Genomic DNA, 11,946 nt, shown 5'->3' on the forward strand with positions numbered 1-11,946 from the left:
AGAAGGCTAGAGAATTTCTCTCTAAGAACATGAGCTTTTAACATGTTATTGAGAACAGGAAACCATTTGGTGCAACTGAATGAATTAAGCCAATGCAATACAAGATTATCCAATTATAAGACTAATATGGCTTTAGCAAAGGTAATTGCTTGGATGGGGCTTTCGATTCAAAGCATACGCTGGACAGCAAACTGGCCACCAATAGAAAAACCATTGCACTATAATAGTGTTCTGCTTTATTCATGTCTGCTGTGACATAATCTATGAATTACATTAAACTCTATGAATGAAAGCCCACACACACATAAACACACACACACACACACACACACACACACACACACACACACACACACACACACAAAAGATGCCTCTACGCTTCAGTAGGGCATGTTTTCCCTGCTCTTAATTGCAGTAAAGTAACCAGACACACAACTGGAGGTTGGTGGAGCAAACACTGTGTAGATCTTATCAGGACACAACAAAGGAGACCGCTGGAGCCGCATTGGTGATGGGGGGGGTGCTTGGCTGACAGGGCCGTTTGGCCCGTGGGCTGGTAACACTCCACTCGGAGAGTAATGTGTGTCTAAAGCAGTTCGTTTAGCCCAGAGTAACAGATCTGAGCTTTGAGAAAAGCAGACCTGTCCATCACTGCATTTAAAATAAGCGGTTGGAAACATGCTTTTATAATTCTAATGCATTTTATAATGCATATGAGACATTTTTGTTTGGTTAATTTTTTTCGGAATTCTGTCACTTTTCATTCAAATATTTTAATGTTATAATAAAAAAAATGTTTATTTTATAATGATATCAATATTTGACTTTTTTGTGAAGAACGAAGCTCAAGTGTGGGATTTGGTGTCATTTTAAGGTTTTAGAGCTTTTGTAAAATATGCAATGTTAAATATCTTCAGAGAATTACATTTAGCAGATATCCTGTGAGATCTGCTGCGAATATCTCATATGACTCTCCTGGCTTTTCTGTGTGGTAAGAGACGAACCGCCCCACCTGTGTTTGTGTTAACAGGGGCGAAATTCACACCAGGCATGTGCGAGTTATGCAAATGCCATTAAGAAGTGTTTGACACTTCACAGTTTTTTGGCAATCAGCAGCTGTGACAAACCAAAGATATCAAAACTGCCATGTGGCTAAAATACTTAAGATAATTAAAATGTTTTCATAGAAACAAACTGTAGGGATTTTAAAGCATATCTAATTAGAACAAATTATATAAGTTGAGTACAAATGCATATTCAAAAGTCTTTAATATATATATATTCACACAACATATATTTTTAAAAATCAAATCGAACCAATCCCTATCTTCTTACATTTGCTGTGACATACTACTTATCCGCTCAGTCTTGACTCATCATCATATGCAACATATGTAACAGGCAGCGACCCCTGCCCCTTCCTTAAACAGTTTAGATTGGATATGTACTGTCAACCTGATGCTATGAGAATTTGTCTTATGTCATCTGCTGATTAATCCAGTGCTTTACAATCGGAGCTGCGACCTGGCAGTCGGCTCACACGCTCCAGAAACGTTGAGCAGCGGCGCACATGCGGGAGATGTTAGTTTTATTACTGCTCGCATCACGTACTTATTTGCCCTCTCTCTCTGCATCATTTCCAGTCTCTCTGGACAAAAAAGGTGTAAAATCATGTACTTTACAGAAGAAGAAATTACCGCTCAAATAAGACCAAATTTTAACTCAAGTTGATTTCAAATCTATCAAGGTAATGGCCTAATCTTGCTCTCTAACTTCAGTCAACATGAACAAGCATTCGGTATCCATTTGACTTCTGTGACATATTGAACAGGATATTCAGTGAGAAAATAAAAAGTAGAACAAGGCTTGATTTGAACCATTTAGACCGAATTGTACACAATAAGACTAGGAACATGCTGTAACATAGTAAATAGGGTCAATTTTGATTTGTGAAGAGGAAAGACTTTGTGGGTGGATGAAAATTCAGCAGATGCTTTGCTCTGTACAATCGAGAGCCCCTGACTTGGATTTGTCAGCCATGGCAAAACAAATAATAATTAAGGATTTATACCCATAAATCCAGTTCGTTCAGGCAGTAAATATTGCAGCTGTCATTTCTCACACGGACGCGGCTGATGCATTGCTTTAAATAAGCACGCACAATATGTTGTCGCTGACAAGCCACATTTGAGCCAAACGACCAGGTGAACCGTGTCAGAGTATGAGACACTTGAGGGATGTTTGTATTGAGCACATCAGCACTGGAGTAAAGACTAATGACTGCTACCTTAAAGTAATTAACTTAGCACTGCAACCTCGCTGTTCATCTGAATTAAATTCCTCACTCATTTTGTGTCTTCTTACGCAACGTGGCCGACAGCCTCCTGGCTGTCAGGCGTCATTCGCAGACTGATAATCAGATCTTAACGTGGCCTGCAAAAATCTTGTGTCACAGGTCTCAGATCTTAAAAAACTTCTAATCTACACATCTGAATTTAGACAAATGCACGGCAGCTATTGATTTAATCCTAATGAAGAGTTCTGGTGCTCTGCTGACCAGCTGTTACATTTGGAAAGACCTCAGAGTGCTGATCTAGGAACAGTATCTTCTTCTATCTTCAGATTAATCAGTACAACACCGCTGAATAAAAGGTCAAAGATCAGCGGTTGATGACCAGCAGCAAGTCAAGCAGAGCAGAAATCCTGTGGTCTCTTTTGTTTGTGAATCTCAAACATCACAGCTCTATCGTTGAAGAATTTCAGCTATTATTGTTCTAAAAACTTAAGCTCTATTATTACAAACCACAAAATGTTTTTTTTTTTTTTTTTATTAAACGCAGAAGGAACGTAAATTAAGTGCCACATTTGCTTTGCCTGCATGCTGTTTTGCAGTAAATTGTGTACAGAAGTTCTACACCGTAACACTTTTCAAGTAACTGAAAAATGTGTTTCATGTGGTATTATAACAATGAAAAAAGTAGTAACCTGCAATTGTTGTCTTAAGGAGCTATTTCTACCTGACCTAACCTTTAAAATAGTTTTGTTGGTTTACCTAATGCATCAAGGATGATTTAGTGATGCTAAATACTAATTTAGCTGTTTCCACATGAAGCACATTTTTTTTAATGTTTACATTTCTTTCTGTGTATTTAATATGATTGAATGAACTTGACTATATTGGGTCACTGCTAAAAAAGTAATTATAAGGGTCAGAACAGGTAACATTTAAAAAAAGTTAACAACTGCACAATTTCACTTTTAAAAGAGCATTGACTATGAAAATTTTGTTTGACCGCTTTAATATCCTTCACCTTAACAGTCATGCTTTTTGATATCACTCAGTTGATCAGGTTGACGTAAAACATTCCTTCTGATACACATACTCAGTGTTTGTGCTGAATCAGCACCTGGTCCAGTTTCCTTACATGTGAAGAGATCATTTCAGCAACGTTGTCTGTGGCAGGAGGTCAGGAGATCCGGGAATACAAAGCTTCAGATTAAACTCTCATTATTTCTACAACTGCCCTGATAAACTGTCACATGAACCACACAAGATAAGTCTGACCTGTGACCTTGGAATGTTTTCAACATATCACTTCCTGTTGACTCCTGATTAGATTAGTTAGCTAAAAAGGATTAGCGGAATCTAGAGGAAATGTTTTAACTATGATTCTATTTCAACATTTTATGATAAGAATTTACACTACCAGTCCAAAGTCTTATGACAGTAAAACCTAAAGGTTTATACTTAAATGCTAGAAATTAGCTTTGTAGAAGTTGTGCATACATATGAATTTCTTCTTCTTCTTCTTTTTTTTTTTAAATGGATGGTTTGAACCGGATAGTGAAAGAAAAAACAGCCAACATTTTAAAACTACAGTTTAATAAGCATCCTAGGATGACGTTAAAGTTGGTGGAGAGAATGCCCAAAGTGTGCACAGCTGTAATGTAAAAGATAAATATATAAAAAAAGAGAATATAAAATATAAAATAGTTTTCATTAGTTTTCTAATGTTGGTCACTACATAATTCCCATATTTCTATTTGTATTGTTATTTAATAGTTTGATAATTTTACTACTATTCTATTATTATATGTTGAAAATAGTAATAATAAAGAACGAGTAGATGTGTCCAAACTTTTGAACGGTAATGTACATGATTCAAAATGTTCAGAAAGGAATTTATCATAATATTTATTTGTACTATTATTATCAATTAATCACAAATTGAAATGGCAAATTTAAATTGTAAAAAAAAAAGCTGATGTAAACTAAATAAATATAAATTAATATAAATAAAATAACACATGCAACTTTAAAGATTTTTCAACTTAAAGAAATTTCAACTTTAACCAAAGTTGAAATTTCAACTTTCTTACAGCTACAGAAAAGAAAACTAAGCTGCAGCCCAACATCTCTCTTCAGCATAGCCATATAACAGTTGTCACTCCTTGAAAATGGGCCTTTCAAGCGTGCCTCTTTAAGCCAGCCGAGACACTACCCCTTCACCTCCAGATGTCTGCTGAGCCTCTCTCTCCCTGTTCACACATATACTGTTTACCCTGTACCTAGGTTCCTGCCTTTTCCTCTATGATGGAGAAATGTAATTTATCTTCTTTTTTTTTTCTTTTTTTTCTAAATACAAATCCTGGGATGGATAAGTCATGCCCCCTATGTGCACAGCAAACTAAATGTGTGTGTAGTTCTGAATTTAAAATAAAATGAATCACTCTGTGGGCTTCATTTACATTTAAATAAAAATAAGCTTGCCAGGGTGTGAAGATAAATGCTAAATGGATGTAATACATGATAACAAAATATTTCTTTAGAAACTGAATCAGCAAATAAAACGTAAGCAAATGCTTAAAATATAATACTACTGCTAATAATAATAATTTGCATTAATAATAATATCTTTATAATATTTTACAACAGCACAATAATAATAATATGCTGTTATTGATTAAAAAAATAACTGATTAATTTTAATAATCAATTTTACATATATATATATCTAAATATCTTTTTTTTTTTTTTTTTTTTTTTTACAAAATCCAGATATTTAAAAATAAATCAAACTGATTGCATTTCTGAACACACTCTCAAGTCTCTATTCAGAGTGGTGTGCTACTCAGAGTCTGTTCCTGATTAAAATGGCAGCCTGCGTATAAAGTCTGCCATCCCACTGTCATACAAACCTTTTGCAAGCAGAAAGAAACACTTTGACAAAATGCAGAGAAAGCGCCCATGTCTTCCGCTGATTACTGATCATAAAATAGAAACCACCATAAAATGCAGGTATTTGACCCACCAAAAGCAGTTAAGCACTTTACATAAAACTCCATGCGAAACAGGGCTCTTTATTCCCCGCAAATTGGATACCGTTTATCAGCACAGCACGACACCCTGTAAACACAACTGAATGAATAACGGGAAGAAACAATCTGATTTGAGATTCTTGCACAACTGGAACTATTTTTGATTTTATTATCTTTGTAACCACAGCACAAGGCCCATACGCTGCATACTTTCTCTAAAGCGACATCAGCATTGACCTACTGCACCAAGCGACGCATATATGCTGAAGTGATCCCTTCTTTCCCTCAAGTCTTCAAGCACATTATATATATAAATATATATATATATTTTCATGTTGTTTAACCAATGTGTTCTATATAGCCTACTTGGAAATGATAGTGGCAGGCTACATGCACAGACTGAAAGATTTGTTGTTTAGTGAGTCCGATTATTTGATTCGGCTGTGCAAACGCTCTGATGTTAAAAGAACAATGGCTGTCAAAGGCATTACACTATTGTTCAAAACACACATACACACACAAAATACCATGCACTCAGGCTCTAATATAAGTGTTTCCACATTTTCAACAAAAGCTTTGGCATGTTCATTATGTAGGTCTCTAGCATGATTTAAGGAGACTTTGTTTTACTTTGTTTAAGGCGACACAATGCTCGTAATTTACACATTACGTACATGAAGTACATGAAATTCTCTCCACATGTCTCTGATATTCTCCATATGGTGATAATATTTAAATAAGAGTACAGGGCCATAAATCACATTTTCCAGATACCACGAAAATTCAACCAACACAATATATGACCATGTAAATATGGAGCACATGCAGGTCAAGGACAAAGAACCATCCAAATGCAAAGCTAACACAACTATCTCTCTAACCAAATACATTTAAAATCACATTAATGCAGACACACACAAAAGCAAAAGCTGGATGGTATTTAGAGACAATGTCCGCACTATGTAGACATATAGATATGTGCTGGGCTTTCTAAGAGACAAAGTCTCTTAAACACAAAGCTACGGACTGTGTAGGTGTTATGACATCCATTCATCTATGCATTACTGGAAATGTAGCTGATTTTTCCATCCAGAGTGTAAATACCTAAGCAAGTTCTCTGGTGGATCTCATAATCCTGCTCACGTTTGGCTCTTTTATTTTCTTTGATGCAGGAAGGGGGGGCAGAAAGAAACCGAGCCAAAGAAAATATTCCTTTGAATTGAAAGGGATGGGATAGTGTTTTCACACACAAACACAAAGACGGGGAGAAATGGACTACAAGCACGGGTCCCCTCTCACCCCTCCTGTTCTCTGGGCCTGGGCTGAAGCTAATAGAGCACAGGGCTCAAATAGAGCCCAGGCCACTTTGAAATGCTAATGGAGCGGCTTCAAACAGAGTCCATTCACACTTATACAAATTCAAAAAAGAAAATGTCCAGAGAGTGTCTATTTAAAACATGAACGGTGACATGCAAGAATCCAAACCATAAACCACACACCATATGGTAAATCTCCACATCTGCATATGGAAAGTCCTAATTCAGAGAAATTCTGGCGCACTTTAAAATTATATTGGGTACTTTTAATATTTTGTAGGTTTATGAGACCAAATGTAAGTCTATTTATTTAATATTATGTATATTCTGCAAGAGATCTCTTAATGCCATGTTTCCGTTGTTACGTCCATTGCTGTTTAATAGCGCTAAGAAAAACTTTAATTTACTAGATTAAACTTAATCGTAATTCCAAACCCATCTCTAGGACCAGACTATCCCGAAAACAATCAGGCAAGACTTATATTCAGCCAACACATTTTCCAGTTCGTTTTTTTGGGTCTCTCATGTCATGCACTGAATTTCAAACAACACCAAATTCATGCTCCGAGTCTTATTAATGCACTGGAGCAACATTTAAATAAATCCAAACGTGATTTGCTTAGTATTTTTTGGTAAAGTTTACATTATATCTTATTATAGTAAATTACTAAAGAAAAACAACAATTATAATGTAATTACCAGCTCCAGATACAATTACACATTAATTACATTATTATTACTTATGTTATTACAATGTAACATGCACACTAATGCAAATTCTGCCCATTTTTTTTTCTCTGTACTCGAGCAGGATGGTCGTTTCAGAAAAGGTCGCTCTGTTTGAGCAGAGAAGTGCCACCTACCACATTCTGCACATCTCAGTGTTGGCACGGGAAGCCCAGGTGCGGATTAATAATGAACGTGGGGTTAAAAGGATCTAATTTTACTGCAGCTGCTCACAAGTGTCCAACATTAGATTTAGAGAAAGTCTTATTCAGACATTTAAACTGCATTGGTTCTTTCAGTCCCTTGGTTAACACTCCATCACTGCTGTGCAAGCACCCCGAACCATTTGTTTCACATTAATCATCCTGAGGAGTTAAAAACGAGCAAAAAGAGCCCGAAATTGCATTTAATTATAGACACAAGACCTCAGTTTAACAACCAAAGTCAAGCTTTAGCAAGTTCAATAGTTGATGTAGGTCACCCCACACTTGTTACAGGAAGCAAATGGCAACGACAATAAATTATAGTGTGCACACTTCACCAACACCTTTAAAGAATTTCCATTGGAATGAAATATCTCTACGAGATTTATTTGAAGACCCCTTGATCTATCCCATTCCCACACTAATAGTTTCCATGCAAAGGGATAGAGAATGAAAGAAAGGCAGACAAAGAAATGTATATAGAATATATATATAGAGAGAGAGAGAGTGAGAGAGAGACAGAGAGAGAGAGATGGCAGCCGACCAAATCAATCCACATCTGGTTGTGTTTTGATTAACCATTTCTCAATTAGCCATGGTCCCGCTTTCAATCATTTTAATTACTCTGAACAGAGAAGTTTTGTTCTTTTAGACTCATTTAACTGGAATCCAACTCTTTCATTCAAACTATTTTTGTGACCAATTATTTAGTTTTGACATGGAAAATAAAATATGCTCAATCATTGCAGTTTATCATAGATATCTTGATCTTACAGCATAAGTGAAATCACTGATAATGTTTTCCTCGTTCATCTTTTTTTTTTTTTTTTTTGAGAGAGGGAGTAAGTTTAAGTTTGAGAGTAACCAACCCAAAGTTAATAGTCACCCACTTTAGAGCAACAGGATTTACGAGTAATAAGCGCCTTATGGTCGTATACAAAAAGGCTCTTACCTTTGTGGGAGAAAGGATAAGGTTGAATAAAAATCAGATGAAAAGTTTATTAATCAGTTGAGGCAATTATAAGAAGGTCTTATAATAAGAACGGCGCATCTCAGCGCACATCGCACACATGCTCCGCTCATTTGGGACGCATCTGAGCCTTTATGTGAGTCTGAGAGCTCACATTCCCGCAGACGAGCGCTCGTTCACTCCTGCGCTCCGCGGCGCCGGGATGAAGGGATGCGGGGAAAGAGAGAGTGTCCGTCCTGCTGGAGGAGAAAGAGAGGACGTGGACCCGTGCGCTGGGCAACTAAGAAAAAAGGACCAAAATTAATGCATGAAAAAATGCAGTCCTCTTTATTTATTTCAGTCCTTTTCCCGTTCTCCGTTGTTTGTTGCGGTGAGTCCCGATCCAGCCGGAGAGAGAGCGGCCCGCGGCTGACGGATTTTTCTCTGTGCGAGCTGAGCTGAGCTGTGAGCGAGTGACTGCGTTCAAAGCCTGGAGCTGGATTCCTGGATCACACGGATCCGGAGAGAAAATAATCTCAGAGCTCAAACATATTATCATGTACAGCGTGAGCACAACTTAAGCAAAGACTGTTGTGGAAGACGATTACGCAGAGCTGAGGAGGAATTTGAAGCAGATTATTTATTTAGTATATACCACTTTTGGCCACTTTCCATTGGATTTGAACTGCTGCATGCATCTCATCGGGGCACACTTTGGAGACAGAATCCCTCATGCTGTGGGCAGGCCGGGCAGCTCAGCCAATGACTGCAGATGTTTTCACACTGTAATTCTAGCTTGCATCAAAAAGAAAAGGCAGAAGAGTGCTGATTTTTTTTTTTTTTTTTTTTCTCAACTTGGCCTCAATCAGAAAGAGTGACTGTTGCCGTGGTGCAATAGGGAGATTGGAACGATAACACACCGAACAAAGGCAACAGAATCATCTCCCAAACACATCCCGTTTTCAACTTGAACACACTCAGTATTTAACCCAAAGTCGACTGTCATCACAGTCAATGACCCTGAAATACAATGAGCATCCTAGAACGGTTAAAGAATGAGTTGAAAAGATGTGCAAGGAGAAACATGCAGTTGGAACTCTTTGCCTCGGATATGATCAGCAGAGGGAAACACACACACACACACACACACACACACACACAAAATCCCCCCACTCCACACCTGGCTTTAATAAAGCCTGTGAGAGATATTTCAGTCAAATACAGCAGCACTAAGGGTACATTTCTCAATTTCACTCATACAGTTTACAGCAGGTGAAGTTCACAACGTAAGAGCGCACACTTATATTTTCATATGCATAACTTTGCATAGTAATAGACCCATTTTTGGGGACAAAAGAGAAAACAGATGTGGTAAAGGTCATTCTGATATTTTTCTGATGTTTATGCATTAGTTTTGCTAAAGTAAAATCACATGTGTGTTGCATTCTTGCGGTCAATGGGTTGTAGCAAAACCACATTCACAAATGCACATTCAAACACAGATATACACACACACACAAAACTGATTTTATCTACGTAATTATGCTAGTCTATTGGGTTTACCAAAGCACATGTAATATTTGTATTTTGTTGGTATAAATGTTATATGCATTACATTGTAAATCACTACAGAACAAAACAATATAGAAAAACAAACTTTCAATGCATTAATACAACTTAGACCGAGCTGCTGTCTTATAAACATTATATAATTTTGTAATTGTTATAAGAGAGAACATCTGGTCATTTCTCCTTACTGTATATCATAATAATTATGATAAAAGTTCTTATTTAACATGTTATGCTTATTTGGATTTTAAAGAAATATACATGTTAAATGTGCACCCAACAATTGTGGCAGGTGTTTGTTTGTTTTTACATCAGTATGGATAAAGCAGAAATTCTGGGTATTCTAATAGCCCCTCTACCTTATCTCCGTGATATTTACATTGGTCTGTGCATTTGTGTATTTTTTATTCCTTCAAACACTTTTATATATATATTATATTTTGTGGTTTGTACATTTTCATATATAAGAAACAGACGTTTCTTTCTCTGGCTGATTTTACTGCAGAAAACATGAGGGTTGCTGGTGTACATTGTCTGTCAGTCAGAGTATTGTGCTGCTTTTGACATCCCAACAGCAGCAGGAAGCAGCTACTCTTCACTCACAGGACTTCACACATCTCCAAATCACTTTCTGTTAAACTTCAACTTGCTCAATTATTTATGAATATATTCATTCATATTTATTTATTTATTTTTTTTAGAAAGTCTCGATACCAACATGACAGAAATATAAATAGGCACCCAGATACTGTGGTGGTTAAGAAGATCTGTAGAAATAAAACCTTTCTACTAAACTAGTGGAAGGCTAATACCTGTGTCTGCCTGTGTGAGAGTGTTGCATGTTTAATGTCAATCTATAAATATAGTTATATAGAAGTACATAGTTGGGATATTTTCTATCACTACTTAAAATACTGCATAACAATATTTGTAATGCATGTGCAATATTGTGTTGTTTAGATGTGACAACAGCAACGCTGTTGAGAAAGGATCAATTACCTAAAAAAAAAATTAATAAATAAATAATACGTTTGTTGTTTTGTCTATTCACAAAATCCCCCCTATGGAGAGAAAAGGGATGTCATTTGCTAGTCTTTTTTAGTTGCCGTTGTTTAAGGGAATTCAATTTTATTTTTAAATGTCAACAGTGAAAGTGACATAAATGAAATTAAAGATAAGAAGAAAAAAAATATTATTTAAAAAATTTAAATTATCAGATTTTTTTTATTTATAAATCTCATGTAAATTCTCATGATTGTTCCCATGAAAGAAAAAGAACAAAGGAGCATCTCTACTGTTTTTCCTAGACAGCAATGACTTTAAATGGGGAGCTAAATGGAGACTTTTGCTTAAAGGAATATTTTCCGGGTCCCATACAAATTAAGCTCAATCAATAGCATTAGTGGCATAATGTTGATTACCACAAAGAAATCATATAAATATGCTCCTTTTCTTAAAAAAAGCAAAAATGGAGGTTACAGTGAAGCACTTACAATGGAAGCGAATGGAGACAATTTTTGGAAAGGCAGAAATGTGAAGCTTACAATTGTATAAAAGCACTTTAATTAATTCTTCTGTTAAAACTCATGTATTATTGGACCTGTAAAGTTGTTTAAATCATAATTTTTACAGTTGTTTTAAGGTTTTAGGGATTGTTGCGATTACACCGTCAAGGCAATACATTTGTAAAATTGGCTATAACTTTACACAGATAAGGTCAGTAAGCGATTTTATCACACTAAAATCATATTGTTTATGTTTTATGGTTGTACTTTAAAAAAAGCGAGTATTTAAACCTTTACAAATTGGCACCATTCACTTCCATTGTAAGTGCCTAACTCAAAATATTTTTTTTTATGGTTAG

The 11,946-nt window shown here is 36.1% G+C and overlaps 1 protein-coding gene across 9 annotated transcripts in view; it reads right to left on the reverse strand.

Moving 5' to 3' along the window:
* The window catches only part of adgrl2a (adhesion G protein-coupled receptor L2a), a 158,558-nt gene extending 149,526 nt beyond the window's left edge, over positions 1 to 9,032 (reverse strand). For 5 of the 9 annotated variants that reach the window (XM_052101402.1, XM_052101398.1, XM_052101401.1 and 2 more), the window contains exon 1: positions 8,517 to 9,032. The gene's annotated coding sequence lies outside the window, so the exon portion shown is untranslated. The remainder of the gene's footprint in view (positions 1 to 8,516) is intronic. The other 4 variants (XM_052101394.1, XM_052101395.1, XM_052101393.1 and 1 more) reach the window with 2 other exon arrangements.
* Between the last annotated feature and the right edge of the window lie 2,914 nt (positions 9,033 to 11,946).

The sequence above is a fragment of the Xyrauchen texanus genome, chromosome 32 (assembly GCF_025860055.1).
Source record: "Xyrauchen texanus isolate HMW12.3.18 chromosome 32, RBS_HiC_50CHRs, whole genome shotgun sequence".
Lineage (NCBI taxonomy): Eukaryota > Metazoa > Chordata > Actinopteri > Cypriniformes > Catostomidae > Xyrauchen > Xyrauchen texanus.